Source organism: Miscanthus floridulus, chromosome 17, assembly GCF_019320115.1.
Source record: "Miscanthus floridulus cultivar M001 chromosome 17, ASM1932011v1, whole genome shotgun sequence".
NCBI classification, from domain to species: Eukaryota; Viridiplantae; Streptophyta; class Magnoliopsida; order Poales; family Poaceae; genus Miscanthus; species Miscanthus floridulus.
Window position 1 is genome coordinate 7,075,210 of NC_089596.1, and position 20,129 is coordinate 7,095,338.

The following is a 20,129-nucleotide window of genomic DNA, read 5'->3' on the forward strand; positions in this document are numbered from 1 at the left end:
AACTTGCTTAAAACTATACGATAATATTTATAAATAAAACTTGACTTGTTTTAACTCAGCTTTTGTATTAAAATTTAATTTGTCTAATCTGAATTAATAACTCTTCAATGGTTTTGTTTAATTATAATAAATCAAGCTTGTAGTTGTTTTCTTTTCTTTTATAATATAAAACTCCCATTAGTCATTTCTTTTTAATGATAGTTCCGTTATCGGCGTTTCTTGCGTTCTCTCGATCGTAGCAGCGAGTTCTCTCTTAGCACGCTGTTTTAAAGCTCTTGCTCTGCTATTCTTAGTTGCTTTTATTTGTTGCTTGTATGATTGCCTATGTGTGGTGCTTCTACGAGTAGACGAGAACCGTTTCTGGACGCTGAAGATCAGAAGGTGATGACCGAAAGCTGATGGTATGAGAGTTGAGCAAGTGTTTAAGGCAAGTATAGCATGGGATCATCCTTGTTGTCCTATTCACTTTAACAACTTAATCATATGCATGTGTCTACCTTGACAACCATAGTAATTTTCCTAGCCATTTGATATCTTGGATTCCTTGTCACCTATGGGGTATTGCATTGGGAGTGCTCAACTGAAATCATGATCTTGTAACTTGACTAATGGAATATGTAATAAACACTAAAAGATGCTTTTTAGCAACAAGGAACGAGGGGGCTAGAGCATAGTTTTTGTGATGCTCTAGATTCCTCTCCCTAAGGACTTATCTGTAAGTGGTCAACCAGGACTTACAGTACAACCATGAGTGCTACATGGCTTTGCCTTTAGTCAAGTATGAGGACCTTTTCTAGCTTGTTAGTGGTTACCTTTATAGCACAAGAGGGGTGTGTTCTAGGTTGGGTGTAGTGCGGCCTCTGTTCCTAAGAGTACTTCTGCGTGAGTGTGCCTTTCGAAAGGGGAGCTCTACATTCGCAGGGCACAGAAACCTAGCGGCCCTAACTTGTTAGACGAACCTTTGAAAGACTTCATAGTGAACCCTGCCGACCTTCCTTGGTAGTGGGTCAAGAGGCTCGTGACCTCGGGCGCAAGGGTAAATCATGGCTCATGGTGAAAGTGTACAACCTCTACAGAGTGTAAAACTAGTATATCAGCCGTGCTCATGGTCACGAGCGGCCTTGGAACTCTTACGGAATAGATGATCACTAATGATGATTTGTTTATGGTATTCATTATTCATGTTTACCTGATCATGTGGTTATTTGGGGCTTATGTTAAACTTGTTGCTACTCAATTGCTTAAAATTATGACTCACTAAAAGCTAATCGCAGTAAACCCGTGTCGACCTTTTGAGCCTCATGAACCCCATGTTATATTTGCTGAGTACGACATGTGCTCACCCTTGCTATTTCCCCACACCCCCAGACTCTAGTAAAAGTTGCTCAGAAGATTGGTGAAGACAACGAAGGAGTTCTCAGGATACTATCAGAAGTGCTTGTCATACGTAGCCCCCAGTCAGCTGTCCCTGTGAAGTTGGAGCCTGAAGAAAACATGAGTAACCGTTCCGCTATACTCTGATGTAAGTGTTAATTATAAGTATGTTTCCGCTATATAACATTGTTTCTGATATCCTCTATTTTGTTATTGTATGTGTGGACTTCCTGTGCACACATATGGCAAGTCTGGTTTTGTTCATAAAACTGGGTGTGACAACAATCCTTCCATAGGTTAAGCAACTCCACTCTTTTTGTCACAGTCAAATGCTACATCCTTCTAATCTTATCACCCAGTTATAAGAATAAATAATGCAAATAACAATAGCTCTATCATGATTCAATGTGCCTAAGGCTAGAGAAGAGTAAATAAAGTTTTGGTTCTGTTGGTGTTTTTCCACCAACAGAGCCTATGCACTTGATCTCTACCTTGTCTTTATGAAAAGAACACACTTCGAGTAAAGTGTGGGGGAGTCGATCCCCAAATTCTACAAGTGGAAGTTCTAAATTTGACAACAAGCTCACAACCATTGATGAGAGGACACCTGCCATCCAAAGTATGTTACATAATCATACACAATGGTAGGAAAGCATGGGACAGGAGATGGCCAGCTTTCAGCAACAACAAAATCAAAATTGGGAGGCTCTGTTCCAGCAACTCCACATTCGGCCACCTCATTGAGCAACCACGACAACCAGCTTGGGGGAGAAGGCATCCCCCATGTATCTAGATAAGTATTTCTTTTTCTTTTATTATTCTTAGTTTGTTTAAAAAAAGGTGAATAACTAAAAATATATATAGTTATAATACGTGAACTAAAAATGAAAACAAAATAAAAAGAGTATGTCTAGTTTGCTTTAATTTCTTTTAAGAGCTAAATAAATAAAAAGGGACTCTAAAGATAATCTCTTAAAAATGGAAATGATGAATAGTTGCTCTGTTGTAATTCTTTTCAAGTACCTAGTTTTCAGCCTTGAATTCTACCGAGTTTTGGATAAGATTGTTTTGATATAAGGATTTACTCTGAACTTGAAACTCATGGGTAGCATATGCTTGATCTAAATCTAGGTAATTGACGGATATGATATGAGAAGGTCTGAGCTGATGTTTATCTTGTTCCAAGTGACACTAAAGTTCTGGAGATTTATCTTTTAAAAAACACAAAAATGCTACATGATGAGTTCCTGTATGACAAAGCTTGAATTTCCACCAGAGCCATACATGTTATTTAGGCTCGGAAAACTGTCACTCATATATGCTGCTTGCTTTTGCATTGAGTTTTGTCAAGCTTTGTTGACCCTTATGAAAGGTTTGTCATGCTCTTAAAATCAAGATCACGTACACACCACATATATATGTTGCTCCTACACTGGGAGTACGCAAAAACAAGTTTTCCATTTAGATCCACCCCAAAAATGTTTTACTCCTACACTGGGAGTGAACATAAAAACATGTTTGTTAGGTTTTCCATCCACCGAATAAATGCTCCAAGTTCTTGTTGCTATCTCTCAAAAGTTTTGTTGCGGAAAAGAGGCATGGGGCTATACAAAAGTTATTCATAAAAAAAGAAGAAGAAAAGAAAAAAAAGTTGAGAAAAAAGGACAAGTGTCCGAGATATCTAAAACAATGGGTACTCAGATGCCCGCCTAAAAAAGAAGAGATGAATAAGATAGCCCCTGCTCTCTAGCAAATGTTTCCAAGTTTCAAAAGAGAGATATGTTTTCAAGGTGCAAAGTAGAATTAGGTTAGCCACCATATATATCCACCATACATCCACACACATGCACATCTTGATTTGATTATATGACTCAACTCTCTTTGGATCCAAGGTTTGACTTTACAATATATGCATTGTAAGTATGCTCTAATTTTCTCCCTACCTATGAACTCCATATAAGCCTTAGTGGTAGGAAGAGAAAGGGCATAACATCTTTATTGCCTTGGTGAGGATCCACAAATACTACATATATTGAGAGACTTGAGAGTGTCATACAATGGAATCTCTGAGTTTTATTTTGAAAATTTATAAAAACTCTAGAACAATGGTTGAACAAAGAACTTGAGATATAGTGCTTGACTTAATTGTTCTGTCTTTCAATTGCTCAAGACCCAAGTGAAGTCTAAGAAGCCCCAAGGTTAAAAGTAATATGGGTAAGTTTGAAAGTTAGCTCAGTTTATTCTAATCCAGAGGAAATTTTTTTATTGAACACATGTGTACTTTTGAAGAGTAAAAGCACTGTACCAACTCCTGATCTATTGCTGAGTTTGGCTTTGCTCAGGGACTAGCAAAGGTTAAGCTTGGGGGAGGTTGTTGACAGTCACTAACAACAATTATAAACCGTCAACATAACATGTATATATACTTAATTCCATCACCAAATATAGTTATAGGGTTTGATTCTAACAAGTTCTATGAGTTTGGTGCTCTCATTTGTCTCGCAGGATATTTAATTTTTCACAGAACAAAACTATATCAAATGGTGAATTGGAGAGCACCATTGCAAAGAGCTCATCGAGCTGATCGAAACGGATATATTATTTGCTATATTTGGAGATCAGAATGAAGAGATATAAATTTCGCAAATAAAAGAAAAACTCCACATCATGAGCTACGGGATTAATTGGGCCCAATTCAAAATTTGGCCCATAAAGGCCTATGTGTATTTTAATGAGATATGGTGAAAAGTTTAGTACCAATGCGGCTAACTAAGAGGGGGAGGGTGCCATGCGCCCCCATATATAGCAGCCTCTACCCCCTCCCTAGAGCTATCCCCCGGAAACCCTAATTCATATCACTCATTCAGATCAACACACACCAGGAGGATTAGGTCTAGAGCTCTCCAATGTAGTAGATTAGTAACTCGGGAGTGAGGGTCGAGTTGGGCTCATGCTCAAGTTCTGGATCTAGTCTTGGAGGCTCGGCAAAGCCTTGTATCTTCACTTCTACATCTTGTAAGACTTGTTATCAATTTATCATATTCTTATCTACATGCCTATGCTTACTTTGAATATACATACATATATATATATATATATATATATATATATATATATATATATATATATATATATATATATATATATATATATATATATATATATATATATATATATATTCAAAGTAAGCATACTTGTGTGTGCGGGTTCATAGAGCGCTTAGCTTGCTATAGTTTATCGATTGGGCTAAGTAGCCGAGTCTCATGTAAGCATGGTGCTTATATGATGCTCTGCCTGTGAGTGCACCCTATTCTCTGGTTGAGTGGTAGCAGTGGGAGGTGACAGTCCTGTCTATCCTTTGTAGTCCACTCCAAATTGAACAGGTTCTCAAATTGTAGGACCGTAGTCGCGTCAGTAGAGTTATCTATTGTGGGTGCTCTACCGTCTAAGCAGCGTCCCAAAGTGCACAAGAGTAGAGTTAGTACTTTGACCATGTAATAAGAATATCATAGGAATCTACCTCACCCGTTGTTCTCCCGAGTTGACTAGTTTACATTATCTTAGTGATCTATCCGTTGAGTGTCATTATCCTTAATTCTTATCATTACCTTTACCCCTTGCTCTAGCTATGATGGTATGTTGACTGATAGATACTCCTTCGATATTCAATAATCTTTACTCCATTATTTCCCTATGGTAAAATATAAATAACGATACCTAGAATACTCCCGGTAAAATGCTACAATGGTATTCTATGCGCTTCTGGAATCCTTCATATTCTATTTGCACTTATAAATACCAACAATCGTTGTCGCCCACGCCATCGCCGCCTGTGTCATCTTCAAGTCTGAGATGTGCTCTAGCTGCTTGTGGGTGGTTCCCAAGCTTCCACGTGTGACTTCCATGGCGAGGAGGTAGGTTTTACTCCTTGTTTCTCCTTTGCACTTCTCTTCTCCCTTGGTTCTAAGTTAGGGTTACTCCATTCCATGCATTGGTTAGGGTTATCATCAAGTCAGCTTAGGGTGTTGGGAAAGTATTTTTGGTGGCTCCTTTGTGCTGCCTTGGTGAAGTGATGTTGCTTGACTGAGAAGATTCGAGGGTTCTTAGTCCTTGCAGTCATTGGGCTCACAATTCTTGTTTGTGACTTCATCGGACAATCCATTGGGTTAGCGGAGAGTTTCGGTAACACATGTCACTCGCTGACGGATACATTCATATTGCTTAAGGTCTTGGCGGATAGCCTGTACGATCCATGGACATTCTGAGGGTTAGTCTGTAGCTGCTGGTGTTTCTCTGTGTCTTTTTTGGAGTTTGACGAAAGGTTCTGACAATCTAACGGAATGCTCCGGTGCTGACAGACTACTCCTCTAGTAGTATTAAGTCTTCTCTTTGTTGCATCTCAGATGATCTATGGGCATGATAGATACACCATCAGTACCTACCCGGTGCTGAGTCTGTTCCGACATACTCCAATCTTTACCCAAACTTGTAGATGTTCTTGACTCATGTGGTATAGCTTGTATACATGATGTAGGTTATGTTGCTACTAGGTATTGCACTTGTATTCATTTTTGCTTAAGATTTGTTCCTTCCTTGTTTGTTCTAATTCCCTTCTAACCGGCTATAGTCGGTCTTCCTTGGATCGCTTAGCTCTGGCTTCCTTTCGATATCTACATGTCATTAGTCCTCGATTCCTTTGTTTGGTGAGGTCTGGTGCGGGTCCAAGAAATTGGGTGGAGAGGACATCTGGGTTGGTTGTTTTGAATGAGAGTGACGATGATGACATCTTCCCAATGGACATGGCTACTATTCTGAGGGATCACTACCGCTAGGTTGTAGCTGAGTTCAGCAATTCAACATTGTCTAGGCACTTTTGACAAGCAAGGGATTCTCCAACTCCCTTCTTTGAGAGCTTTAGTCAGTACAGGTTGTATCATGGTGGCATTGATACGAGGCCAATGCATACTGAACAACATGGTTGAGTTGGCCCTGTCTTGAGATCTTCTATTACATGAATAGTCTAGTTGCTTCTCTCAAAGCTATGGGCTAGGCAAAGGTCTTGGGGTTCCGGCAGGACTGGAATGAGGCTGTTAGTCGGCAGTTCTATGCCTCGTTGGAGGTCCATGCCGATAAGGAGAAGCTCATGTGGATGACTGGCACATCCAAGTTCAAGGCTACCTTCAAAGATCTTGCGGTTGTGGTGTAGTTGAGCTATCATGGCATGAAACGGGGCAAATTGGTTTCCCATCTTCCAAATTTGAGAGCTGATGAGGTAGCTTGCTTTCGCTATTTGAAAACAACCGAGTATGGTCCTCGAGGAAACTTGAGGAGGCTTCCCAAGGTGATTCTTGAGATCCTAAGGCATACCATTGTGCCTACAGTTGGGTGGGATGATCGTGCTATGGAGTGGCCTTCCATGGAGATAGTCAATGCCATGCTATCTGGTGAACCACTCAACATGCTGGACTAGATGGTGAATCAGATGCTAGAATGTAAGAAGGACGTGGATGCTCCACTGATCCTGCAGCCGTACATCATGGCCCTTGAGTTGCGCACCGTCAGGGACTTTCATGGTGCTTGTGAGGACACTCATGAGGTTTACATACCATTTCCTAGTCAGGAGCGTTACTTGTCACAAGACTCGTCTCCAGTGGTGCTAGGGATTCTGAGGCTCCATTCTCTAGGTATGTCCTCCGTTTTTACCTTTCCTTCATACTATATGGTCCTCATTTCAACTTTAGTTTGGAACAATGTTTCGGCCTTTCACTACTCATGAGCACTTGTGTAGGATTGGTCCCATCTAAGGTCATTCTCTACGACTGTCCGGTGTCACCTACAATGGTGCCGCCTTTGCTAAGGACGGACGGTGATGCTTCCGCTTCTAGCTCCACTGTTGCAGGTAATCTCCTAGTCTTTCATTCCTCTTGGGTTCCAACTGAAATCATTTACCATGTTTTGAGAGATCCCACATTCTTGAGTAGGTCTCAAGGCTTGTCTTCTATAGGCAGAACTCCTATTCCTTTGATCTAAGCTACTCATTTGCTTTCTACAGGTGCGTCCCTTGTCGGTCCTGCTGCTCGTCGTGGTCGGCGTAGGAATCGTGGTCATGGCGCTTCTCGCCGTCGTGGAGTTCAAGGTTGACGGCTTCACTCAACTACCATCTGCTGGATAAGTGGGAGGCTCTAATGACCTTGTTTTCTATCCATTGTGTCCGAACTGAACTTTTCTGTTAATGTCTCCTAAGACTTAGTGCTGAGGGCACTCGTGTTGGTACCATGTTGTGGTAGAAACAAGTAACTTGTCGATGACGCATCCTTTGTGACGAGGTTGGGATGCTCTAAACTTCCTTTGCTCTATGGTTGAGCTCGTGGTAACTAGTGTTTATCGTTGGGTCGGTACTTCGTTGTTCTGGTTCTCATGGATGTTTGTACCTTGTGTGGCTCTCAATTGCTTGTGGTTGCTTCTACTGCTGCATGATAAGATCGGGGTTCTAGGGAGATTCGGCCAAACTTCCTCTGAGGGCATGATAAGGGATAATAGGCTATTCTTAGACTTCTAGAGAAATTGGAGAGCACAAATGAGATAGGTATCCAAGGATAAGAGAGATAGGGATCGCTAACGTCTCTCAAGCTATTTTACCGCCGAGACATACTACGCATAAGGCGACTACGGTAGACCACTTCTCACTTGGAGTATCCTACTATTCCTGCCCGGGCTGATGTTCACAAACCTTTACAAACTCCTTTTTGTTTTCGAAAATGCTTGGATGATTAACATTCTAATTGACATAGGTGATCATCTAGAGCAACTAATCAGAAGAGGGTTACCATTAACTTCTAGTGTTCAACCCTAGGTTGGTAGAATTCCAAGTTTTACTCAAATTCCTTGAACACTACACATTAGTTGGTGATAGTTTAGTAGGTGGATTGTGCATGCAAGCGAACCATTGCTCCGATACTGCATCTGTGGGGTGCCTGGCGCGATACTTCACCTAAATCGAGTGCATCCACTTGACATGCTCAATTTAAGCAAAACAACATCGCGCGGCCCCCAGGAGCGAACTAAGCAACTCCTCTTCATGATTAGGTTGAGTGGCACGCAGCATTTCACATACCAAACCGACACATCTAATGGATAATGCTCAAACAATTTATACAGAAAAGCTTACAAGATAGAGTTTACATAAATTACACGATCCGGTCCAACCAATGGACAAGATCCAGAATCCATTCTAAAGTAATCACTCAAGGTTGCTCTAACAAGACTACGGAGTTAACATGTAGCATACTCAGGGTCGCCCTTCCCTGATGCTACTAGGCAGCGGTGATGGAGACTCAACCTCCATCGATCTATAGCGTTCCTGCAAAATAATTTAACGGCAACGCCGTGAGTACATTGTGTACTCGCAGGACTTAATTCCAACATATAGTATTTGGTGGATGCATAGGGTAGTTATCGGGTATTTGTATAAGTGCGGAAAGCAATGATGTTCATTAAGATTATGACATGCTATGCTCAACACGCAAGTAAAGGTATTCATCATTATAACAAAGGTGCTCATCGTCCATAGTTCATGCTACCATGGGTATAGAAAGAAAAAACAATCGAATAGTTCCGTCCCGAGGGACTCTAAGCTTTCAAGACTCTGCAGAGGTGTACAACTGTACCCACACAGAGAAATGGGATGAACCTCCATATCTCATGCACTGGAGATAAGGGTTGCCTCACGTCTCCAACCTTTCCCTAATTTGGCCCGAGTATCACATGAAAGGTTTGAGCGGGAGCCTGGTCAATGTCTCGGACATTCCCGACCGACGCCACCCCCCTTGCTAGTTTCACGGATAAATAGGTCGCAACTAGTTACTTGGCTTGTCGACCCCATCCGCGACATGTGGTCTGTACGGGTGGTTACTCGGACTTACGTATCCCAATACACGGTCCTTACTGCTCCACGAGCTACGTCGATTGAGATCCCACACTCACAATGACCTACCCCTCGCTTGAGCAAGATATCCAAGTTATCATCAAGATTACCATATTAGGGATATTAGTCTTTAGCCAGATTAGTTAGGTAAGTCAAGTTGTACCCTCATTGATTTTAGTAGTTAATTATCTAGGTGTAACATCCTACACGCGCGAGTATGAGTTCCCTTCTCATGCTCGACTTCTACCATTGCCCAAGCAACTAAGCAATAAGCATTAAGCGTTCCCATTCCCATTGTTTAGATGAGAGGCTTCTATAGATTATTAAGCTACTCTAGGTGTAGGTTATGAGTGATCATTATCCAAGACTACATGTAATGCATATCTCATAATGCAACTTGATAAGTATCCAAAGTAGGGTTTATAATAGTGGGGTGCCTGCCTGATGGTGTTGCCATCCAGACATCTAGAAGCTAACAACGAAGGCTCATGCACGTTCCTTAAAGGATATGAAAGATCGTCTAAGGGATACATCGACGATCGGAACGATGAGGAGGAACATGGGTGAATAGGGTTAGGTTACTACCTTAGAACTTAAGGAGCGACATCTAACTGTGGCTCTACTACTGCATTGGGTATGACTAAGCTCTCTTGGGTGTAGGTTGGTTACTCGAGTAGGTTGCTTAAGCTAACTCACTCTTCCTGTGACTGGCGGACACTCCGTTCTACCGATAGACACTCCGCTATACTAGATATCGAGATGGGTTGTCTCTGGTCTAGCTTTGTACTGATCGTCGGACGCTCTGTGGAGTTCATGGAGACTCTGATAGGTTTGGGACTTAGGCACTTCTAGGGTTCTCGGTCCACATCGGATAGTCCGGTCAATCGATGGATGCTCCGGTATGAACTGGGTGTTCTTGGGTTGCTGGGTTACTGCTCTCTATAATTCAACGGATACTCTGATGTGGGTGATGGACGCTCCGCTACGCTAAGCTGATAAGGAATAAGGTTCCTTGGTGGTTTCCTACGGATTGATGGATACTCCGTCGGTTTGACGGACACTCCATCACACGGGCGACAGAACATATGCTCCAAGGTAATCCTAGGCTTCAATCTTAGATTTGTGGAGTTGTGCATCTTGCATGTGCCAAACATTCCTATGGTAGTTTAGGTGGCTTACTAGGCTCACTATGGCTGGGTTATAAGCTAGTTTCACTAAGTGTGGTTCAAGGCTTAGGGATTAAACCAAAACTCATGAGATGAGAGATAAACCTTGAGATTGAGATAGAGATCCTTGGCTACAAGATCAAGAGCTTTCATAGCCTGAGGATTGAAGATCCAACTCTCGTTCTATCCAAGCTTCCATCATCTCCAACCTCCATCAAAACCACACATTAACTACTTTGGGGAAAATTCACAAAATGGGAGCTGCTCTCTTGAGCTCACCATGACTATATTGAAGAGGTTGATGGAATCCATGGGGAGGTGCTGATGCTTCTCTTCTTCTTCCTCTTTTCCTCCTTCAATCTTCTCTTCATTCCTTTCTCTCTCTAGTTCTAGGGTTCTTCCTTGTTCTTGAGAGGTAGAGAGAGAGGGCGTTTGCAAATGAGTGAATAGGTGAGAGGGTGAGTGAGAGGGTGCTCCTTCAGCCGGTGAAGTATCTCAACTCATGCTGACATGTGGGTCCAAGTCCATAAATAAGAAACAACTTAATTTCCACTTAGCTCTGTTCTGCCCTGACTCTTATCGGATGGTCTAGTGTACTGGTGGACGGTCCGGTATTCCCTATCTTTGCTGAATTGACTAAGTCATTGAATGGATGTTCTCGATGTCGAGTGTTGCGTTTAACGTTGCAAGTCTTCACTGATGGTTGGTGACTGACTCCTTTTGATAAATCAAAACGGTTGCCTAGGTTGCAACGAACTCGGATTGTTACAAATCCATAATATTAGTCCACTTTCGGACCAACCCCACCTCCTCTTTTCGCTAACAGATCAACCTGAGTGTTTTCTCCTTTGGGCCAAGTTTGGATCAGCCCAACACACCTCCCTTCCCTTCTCTCAACTCCTGGCTGCCCCTACCCCTCTCTTTCACGTGAAGATGCAGCCCTCTCTTATGGTGTCGCCCCTCCTCTTCTCACCATGCAAAGATAACAACAACATCTAATGCCTACTCTCTTAATTCCCTGGCCTTACCTCCTTTGCTTGCCTCTCTTCAATCTCTCTTTAATGCTCTCCTAACAACACCCTTTACTCCATCAGTTTTTCTTTTTCTTCACTTGCATGCATGAAGCAGCAATATTACGTGAAGATGCTACCCCTCTCCTCTTCTACACTAGTGTCACCTTCTTCTCTTTTTCCCATACAAGAATATCAGCACATCCCATTTTTCCTACATTAATTTCCCTTCTTTATTTCATCACAACTCCTCTCTAATATTCCTTTCTCAACTCTATTGAAGTGCATGGAAAGGAATAGCCCTCCCCATGGCCGGCCACTTCATTAAGCCGCACCACGCCTCCTTACTACTCATGCAAAACTAGATGCAAGAATTCCTTCTTTTAATTTCCTAGACCCACCCCTCCCAATAGTGCTCCTTTACTCTTCATTTGTTCTCTTTTCCTTTCAATTGCATGCATCAAGAAGTTAAAATAGCAGCACATCTCTTCTCCATGCCGACCACCTCATCCCTCCCTCATGCAAAAATAATAGCAATACATAATACTCCTCCTTAATCACCTACTTCACTTGCCTCCTCTTCAATTGCATGCACAAAACAGCAGCACATCTCTTCCCCATGGCGCATCTTCCTTTTCATCTCATGCAAAAACAGCAGCATCAAATTCTTCTTCCCTTAATTCCCTTGGTCACACACCTCTCTTCAATCCTATCTTGATAGCACCCATTTTACTCCATCAGTTTTGTTTCTATTCAATTGCATGCATCCATGCAGAAAACTGCAGCAATATCTCCCCCTCCCTCACGCACAAGCAGGACACCTCCCCTTCATCTCCTCCCTCCCTCTCCTATAGATGGAACCCCCTTGCCCCCTACAATTCCTTTTCATCCCTGCTGTCCTCCTCTCCCTGATGATCTCTCTTGGGCATCCCTCTCTCTTGCATGTGAAGAAGAGGACATAAACCATTGCCATGGCCGCCCCTTCCTCCCTCTTCCTCCTTTACATCAAAACAGAGAGCCCCGCTGCTGCAAATTTGGTTTTGCCGCTGCATCCCTCATCGCGAAGCCTCAATACATCGAGGGGGAAAAACTGTTGTCGCCATCCTTCTCTGTACAGAGAATGTGGGCAGCAACCATGGTAAGGATGCCCTCCCTCTTCCCTCTCTGTTTATTCAGTCCATGCCCCTCTCATCCACCTCTTGATCTCCTTCACACATCGCAGATCATCTCCGAGGAGAATCGCTGCTGCCTCGTCGACCGCCGTACATCTCGCCACTGCCACCGTCGCTGACCCTCACAGCAGTAAGGTCGTCCCTCCATCTTCCCTCTCTGATCTTGCTGCTCAATCCCATCTCATCCATCTATTTGATCTCTCGTGTGGCGTAGATCATCTCCGAAGAGGAATTGGTGTTGTCCCGTTGATCGCAGGCCATGTCTTCACCCGTCATCGATGCCTGCCATCAACTTCATCTCCAACTGCTACTAACCATGATGTGAGGCCCTCTCCCATCTCCCCATATTGTATACATGTCCTCTGTTGTTAATCATGAATCATCAATCAAGTTTAATCGAGTTTTGGCGAGGTTTGCAAGCGATATGCTCTGCTGTCCCTGCGTCCAGCAATGCTGCTGTTGACGGCAATGGCGTTCCCCTTTGATCCAACAAGCTCTATGATGAATCCTTTGACTATAACATCATTTATATACTTGCACACGCCTCTGCGAAATTTCATGGCTATAGAATCTAAGATGAACGAGATATCATCCTTTTTGTGCTCGCGGTCCCTGCTGCCCCGCAGCAACGCTGCTGCAGTTGGCATGCACGTTCCCGATGATTGGCCACTCCAGCGGTCATACCCTTCAACCACGATGTGTATCACATAGCTGCACATCTCCTTGCAAGATGGATCGGCCATACGATCTTCTACGTTGGAGATACTGAGGTTGCCATGCTCGCTGCTCCTGCCATGCCAGCAGCCACATAGTCCAGTCAAGCGATCGTGTTCCCCTCTAACCCACAATCCAAATAATCAAAACCTTTTACCACAGTGTAGATATCATCCTTGCACACACCTCTGTAAACTTCCTTGGCCATAGGAGTTCAGATTCTGGAGATATCATCGTCTCCGTGTTCCCTGCTCTACTGCCCTGGCTGCTGCACCCCTCTGCATGGCATTGGCGTTCCCTGCTAATCCGATGCCCAAATCACCAAGCCCTTAAATCTACATGTTCATTATATCCCTGCACATGATTCCACAAGTTGGTTCGTCTATGCAATCCACGATGGCCGAGATATTGAGGCCGTAGTATCTGCTACTCCTGCTGTTCAGAAATCAGCCATGCCACTCGCTTTGTGTTCGCGTTCCCTGGCTCACAGATGGTCAAACCACCATGCTCTTTTGCTCATACTCCATATAGTCCTCAACATTCCCACAAAATAGATCACCATTTGGTGTTGCTATTGCCAAGCCCTTGCTGCTCATAACCCCTGCTGTCTGCCAACATGCACGTCCTGGATGCACTAGAATTTTGCTACGTTCCCCGCTAAATTATTGTCCGGATCGCAGAACCCTCTAATGTGATTATGTGTTTTGTAGTTGCACATGACCCCACTGAGTTCCATGTCCAGAAGTTGAGTGTGGCCCTGCCTTTTGATGGTCACAACCACTGCTTTCCACTGTTGAGCATTTTCAGCTTGTGCACCGGCCACTATAGTCCTATTCTCCGTTGATCTAATGGCCATCTTAGTGCACCATTTTCTCATGGTATTTCTCACGTCTATCCTATAGATATCCAAAAGATCACCATCATATCCTCAAGGAATAAGAAGAGTGTGTGCCATATATATGTTTAGTGCACTCGCTAGCCTTGTATCCTTGGATCATGCTAGACAATTTCCAGCCATCCCAGCCTCCACCCCCACCTTTTCCTTATCACATTCTATAGCCAGAGATCAATCGTCTTGCGAATATTGTACCATATAATCCGACATGACTATGATGGTGCCATTCTTTCATGAGCTAATCATCAACCTATCCACTCGTCCTACGCAAGTTGTACAAAATCAACAACTCTCCTACACCACATAACCACCGCAAAGTATCATCCTAGTTATAAACCTTGATAGCTCACCTTGGGTCAGTCATGAACATGTCATCTCACTCTTGTCCAGTCATCAACATGTATACGCTCTCTTCCACCAAGTCTAGCACATCCCCTCAAATGTGATCTACTCTAAATATGCTTATGTTCACTTCATTGTTATCAATGACATGACCATCTTACATACGAGTCCCTGATCATCTACATTGAATCTAAAAATCCTTGTGCTTTGCAAATCTTCCAAGATAGCCTATATCCATCATGTTTATTTCATTCCTATCATTTCTCAAAACCTCCTAGTCTATACATTGATCTTGTATATATTTTAAACCGTCTTGTTTTAGTTGTTTTTGCGCTCTACGATCGTAGTTACAAGCCCTCTTATGTGTTTAAAAACCTTCATATGTTGTTTTGTAATGATTGATGTATTGTTCCTAGGTTTGTCTATGATGCTTGTGATGATTGCTGCTATCGTTAGAAGAATCTATACAAGGATGATCCAGAAGGAAAGCTGGACAAGTTTCAACACTATTTGAGGCAAGTGTAACAAAGGCTTCCTTGTACCTATGAACAATGTTTAATTCATACATATGCATGTGTCTAATTTTAAATGCCAATAAGGACTTTATCTAGATGATTCTTGTACCACATATCCTTGATTCCTATAGGTTGGTATGCATGTTGGATAGTTGCTGCTACGCAGAACCAAGCTATTAATTTAACTTGATTTATGATACATGCGATGTGATAAAATGGTGCTTTTTAGCAGCATGGACTAGGGGCTAGAGCACGGGGTTTCGAGTGCTCTAGATTCCTCTCCCTAAGGACTTAATCCTGAAGCAGCCACCTAGGAGGTACTGTACAACCATGAGTATCACATGGCTCTGGTCTTAATCAAGTAATTGTATGTCTCTAGCTTGTTAGTGGTTACCAAAAGGAGCAAGAGGGGGCACTAGTTGGTATGACTCTTTCCCTACCAGGGTGTGTGCTATGCCACGACCATGAGTGACACTCCTGAAGGAGGGCTCCTTACGACTAGACGTCTAAAACCTTAGCGGCTACTGACTAGTTAGGGTGTCTAGTGAAAGGTTACGTAGTGAAATCTTGTCGCACTTCCTTAGAGGTGATATGGAAGTCATGACCCCTGGCATATGGGAATCATAGCTCGGGGGTAAAGTTGTACAAATTCTACATAATTCTTTGAACTAATATATCAGTCGTGCTCACGGACACGAGCGGCCTGAATCCTTCTTGATTAGTAGTTACTTGGATGGTTTGGGAATGATGTTAATATTGACTAATATTACTTCAACATGGGTTGGTTTATCACTAAAGTAGTGACTCAGGTTTAATAAAATATGACCAACTAAAATTGCTAACCGTAGTCAAACAGTGTCAAGCCTTTGAGCCTTCAAGAACCCCTTTGTTATACTTGTTGAGTATGGTGCGCTCACACTTACTTTACAATCAACAAAAATCCTGGATGGGTACCAGATGGTGGTTCAAGTGAAGAGTTCTTGTGAAGTTCCATGAGTACTAGGCGAGTGCTCCCCCAGTCAACTGTTAAAAGCTCTAGTTTGGTTTTGGTGAATTGATGAAACCCTAAGTGCTAACCTAGTTTATCAAAGTGATCATGAGATAGGTAGCACATTCAAAGTGATGAAGCAAATAAAGATCATGACATGATGATGATGATGCCATAGTGTCAAGTGCTTGGACTTGAAAAGAAGAAAGGGAAAACAAAAAGCTCAAGGCAAAGGTGAAATTGTTAGGAGTTTTTTGGTTTAGTGATTGAGACACTTAGAGAGTGTGATCACATTTAGAATCGATAGTCGTACTATTAAGAGGGGTGAAACTCATATCGAAATACGGTTATCAAAGTGCCACTAGATGCTTTAACTCATTGCATATGCATTTAGGATCTAGTGGAGTGCAAACACCCTTGAAAATGTTTGTGAAAATATGCTAACACACATGCACAAAGGTGATACACATTGTGTTTAGCACTTGGGAACAAGGGTTCGAAACTTCACCGGCAGAGTGTCTGCCCATAGAGTGTGGACAGTCCAACGGTGCCACCGGCGTCCTATATAGAAAAGACAGGGTTTCACAGAGTGGACCAAACGCTGGCCTCAACTAGACCGGCATGTCCGGTCAGTGGAAGCAGCGAAGACGCTGGCGTTGGTCTTCAACCGGATGCTGGGTCACTTTGTGACCGGATACGGAGTGGGTGCGTCTAGTCCCGCTGACGTGGCGGCATAGAAGAAGAGGAGAAGGACCGGACGCTGATGCTGCGTCCGATCGTGACCGACCGGACACGTCCGGTCGTGAATTTCCACCTCTGGAACCTTACTAGAAGTGACCGGACGCTGGGTTCCTGCATCTGGTCATGATCTAACTGACGCATTCGGTCGTGAATGGAACCTCTCTGTAAACTACCAGACTCGGCCAAGGTGTGTCCGGTCTTGGCACTGTGCTGCGTCCGGTCATGACTTAACCATTGAGATTGGGCGCTCAGCATTTGAAGTGAGGGATGACGTGGCAGCCATCCATTGACTGGATGTTGGCAGGGTGTGGCCGGTCGATCTGACCGGCACGTCCGGTCACCCCGTTTTTCAGTGAACTGAGGAGCCAATGGCTCTTTCATGGGGGCTTCTATTTAAGCCCCATGGCTGGTTCATTCTCTCTTTCACTCTCTTGGCCATTTGCATTGATATAGCAACCTTGTGAGCTTAGCCAAAGCCCTCCCACTCATCTCCATCATTGATTCATCATCTTTGTGAGATTAGGAGTGAATCCAAGTGCATTGCTTGAATATTTGCATCTAGAGGCACTTGGTGTTCGTGTTTCGCTGTGGGATTAGCTTGTTACTCTTGGTGGTTGCCGCCACCTAGACGGCTTGGAGCAGCGAGGATTGTCGAGCGGAGGTTGGTGATTGTCTTCGGCTCCGATCGTGGTGATTGTGAGGGGTTCTTGACCTTTCCCCGGCGGAGAGCCAAAAGGTATTCTAGTAAATTGCTCGTGGCTTGTGTGATCCTCATCTTGTGTTGTGGCTTGTGTGATCCTCATCTTGTATTGGTTGTGCAGCACCCTATTGAGGGTTTTGGCGTGTGATGCCAATTAGCGCATGAACCTCCAAGTGAGTGAATCGCCACAACGAGGACTAGCTTGCCGGCAAGCAAGTGAACCTCGGTAAAAAATCATTGTGACATCATTTGATTCCGAGGTGATTGGTCTTCATTGGTATTCATTCTTGTGATTGATTGGTTTATTCCTCAACTCGTTGGTATAACCATCTTGCCCACTCTCTCTTTACATTACCGTAAACTAGTTGTCAAGCTCTTTAGTGTAGCTAGTCATGAGAGCTTATTAGTTTGGTTAGTATGGCTCTTGAGTTAACCTTTGTGAGCACACTAACTTAGTGTAGTGACATAGCCATTGTGTGGATAGAAACTATATAAACTAGAATTGTGGTAGGTGGCTTGCAATTTAGTAGGCTAGCGCAACACTTGCTTCACCTCATAATTGTCTAACCGGTTTTCTAAGTGTTGTTGTAGAAATTTTTAATAGGCTATTCACCCCCCTCTAGCCATTAGGACCTTTCAACCGTCCCTATGGAGTATGGAGACCCAAAGAGAAGATATAGAATAGTTTCTGCTATGCTTTGTAATAGATGTAAGTCTTGTTGTAACTATGTTTCGATATATAATAAAGCATTGTTCTTGATATTCCCCATATTTGTCGCTATATGTGTCGTGTGGACATCCTAGGCACATAGTTAGCGCTTGGTATTCTTTGAAAAATGGGGTGCGATAGATGGTGCTAAAGATGGTATTATTGGTGCACTCCGATTGGTATCACACTTCAAAGGTCCATCTCTTACACCTTAGCATCATTTGGTAGACATTGCCCTCCCACATTTCCAATCTATGCATATGTGCAAGCTTCAATCCAAACTCTTAGCACATATATAGGGGGAACTAATTAATGCTACCAATTCGGGTTCATAAAACTTGTCCATATCCTTTAAACATGGTAAAATGCTTGGACAAGCAACATGGATTCAAAATTATTTTAATTCATATCTTTGTAAAAGGGTTGTCATCAATTACCAAAAAGAGAGAGATTGACAGCTCTAGTTTGGTTTTGGTAAATTGATGAAACCCTAAGTGCTAACCTATTTGCTCTAGTGATCATGAGATAGGGTAGCACATTCCAAGTGGTGGAGCAAATGGTGAAGATCATTATGATGGTGGTGATAGCCATGGTGATGATCAAGAGCTTGGGCTTAGAAAAGAAGAAAGAGAAAAGCAAAATGGGCTCAAGGCAAAGGTGAATTTGATAGGGCCATTTTGTTTTGGTGATCAAGACACCTAGTGGGTGTGATCACATTTAGGATAGATAGCCATACTATTAAGAGGGGTGAAACTCATTGTGAAATGCGGTTATTAAAGTGCCACTAAATGTTCTAACTCATTGCATATGCATTTAGATTCTAGTGAGTGCTAACACCCTTGACAATGTTTATGAAAATATGCTAACACGCGTGCACAGGGTAATACACTTGGTGGTTAGCACATTTGATCAAGGGTGGCGAAGTTGGAGTTGATCTAGGGGTGTCGGACCCTGGTCATTGGAGCATCGGGCCGGCCTCTGGCTTGGACCGATGGCTAACTCTTGCACAGGGGCTTGGCCGCGGGAGCGTCGGACCCTGCAGCGCGGCGGCGTCGGACGACACGCGTGCACTGTTCCTCTGCGCGGGAACTGGCACGGCGCGCGTGGAGGCATCGGACCGAGGGTTGCGTCCGACGGTTGGCATCGGACTGGGGTTCGACAAAAAAATACATTCTGGACCCTCTCTGTGTAAAAATCATGGGCGTCGGACCCTGGCCTTCGATGCGTCCGATGCTGAGTCTGACGATGGAGTTGTAAGCGTGATCGTGTGACCGTTGGTGGCAACAGTCAACTGACTTTGAACAAGGATGCGTGGTAGCTCATGGCTGGTTGAGACTAGCGTCGAACCGAACCGTCGGACGGTCCGACGCCCCGAGGCCGTGAGTCCGACGGTCACTTACATGACCCAAATGCTCTATTTCATGGGGGGCTTCTATTTAAGCCCCATGGCCAGCTCTTGCTCACTCTCTTGGACATTTTTATTGACATAGCAACCTAGTGAGCTGAGCCAAAGCCCTCCCACTCTTCTCCATCATTGATTCATCATCTTTGTGAGATTAAGAGTGAATCCAAGTGCATTGCTTGAGTGATTGCATCTAGAGGCACTTGGTGATTGTGTTTCGCTGCAGATTTTGTTTGTTTCTCTTGGTGGTTGCCGCCACTAGACGGCTTGGTGCAGCGAGGATCGTCGAACGGAGGAAGGTGCTTGTCTCTGGCTCCAATCGTGGTGATTGTGAGGGGTTCTTGACCTTTCTCCGGCGGAGAGCCAAAAGATACTCTAGTGAATTGATCGTGGCTTGTGTGATCCTCATCTTATGTTGGTTGTGCGGCACCCGATTACGGGTTAGGCGTGTGATGCCTATTAGCGCGTGAACCTCCA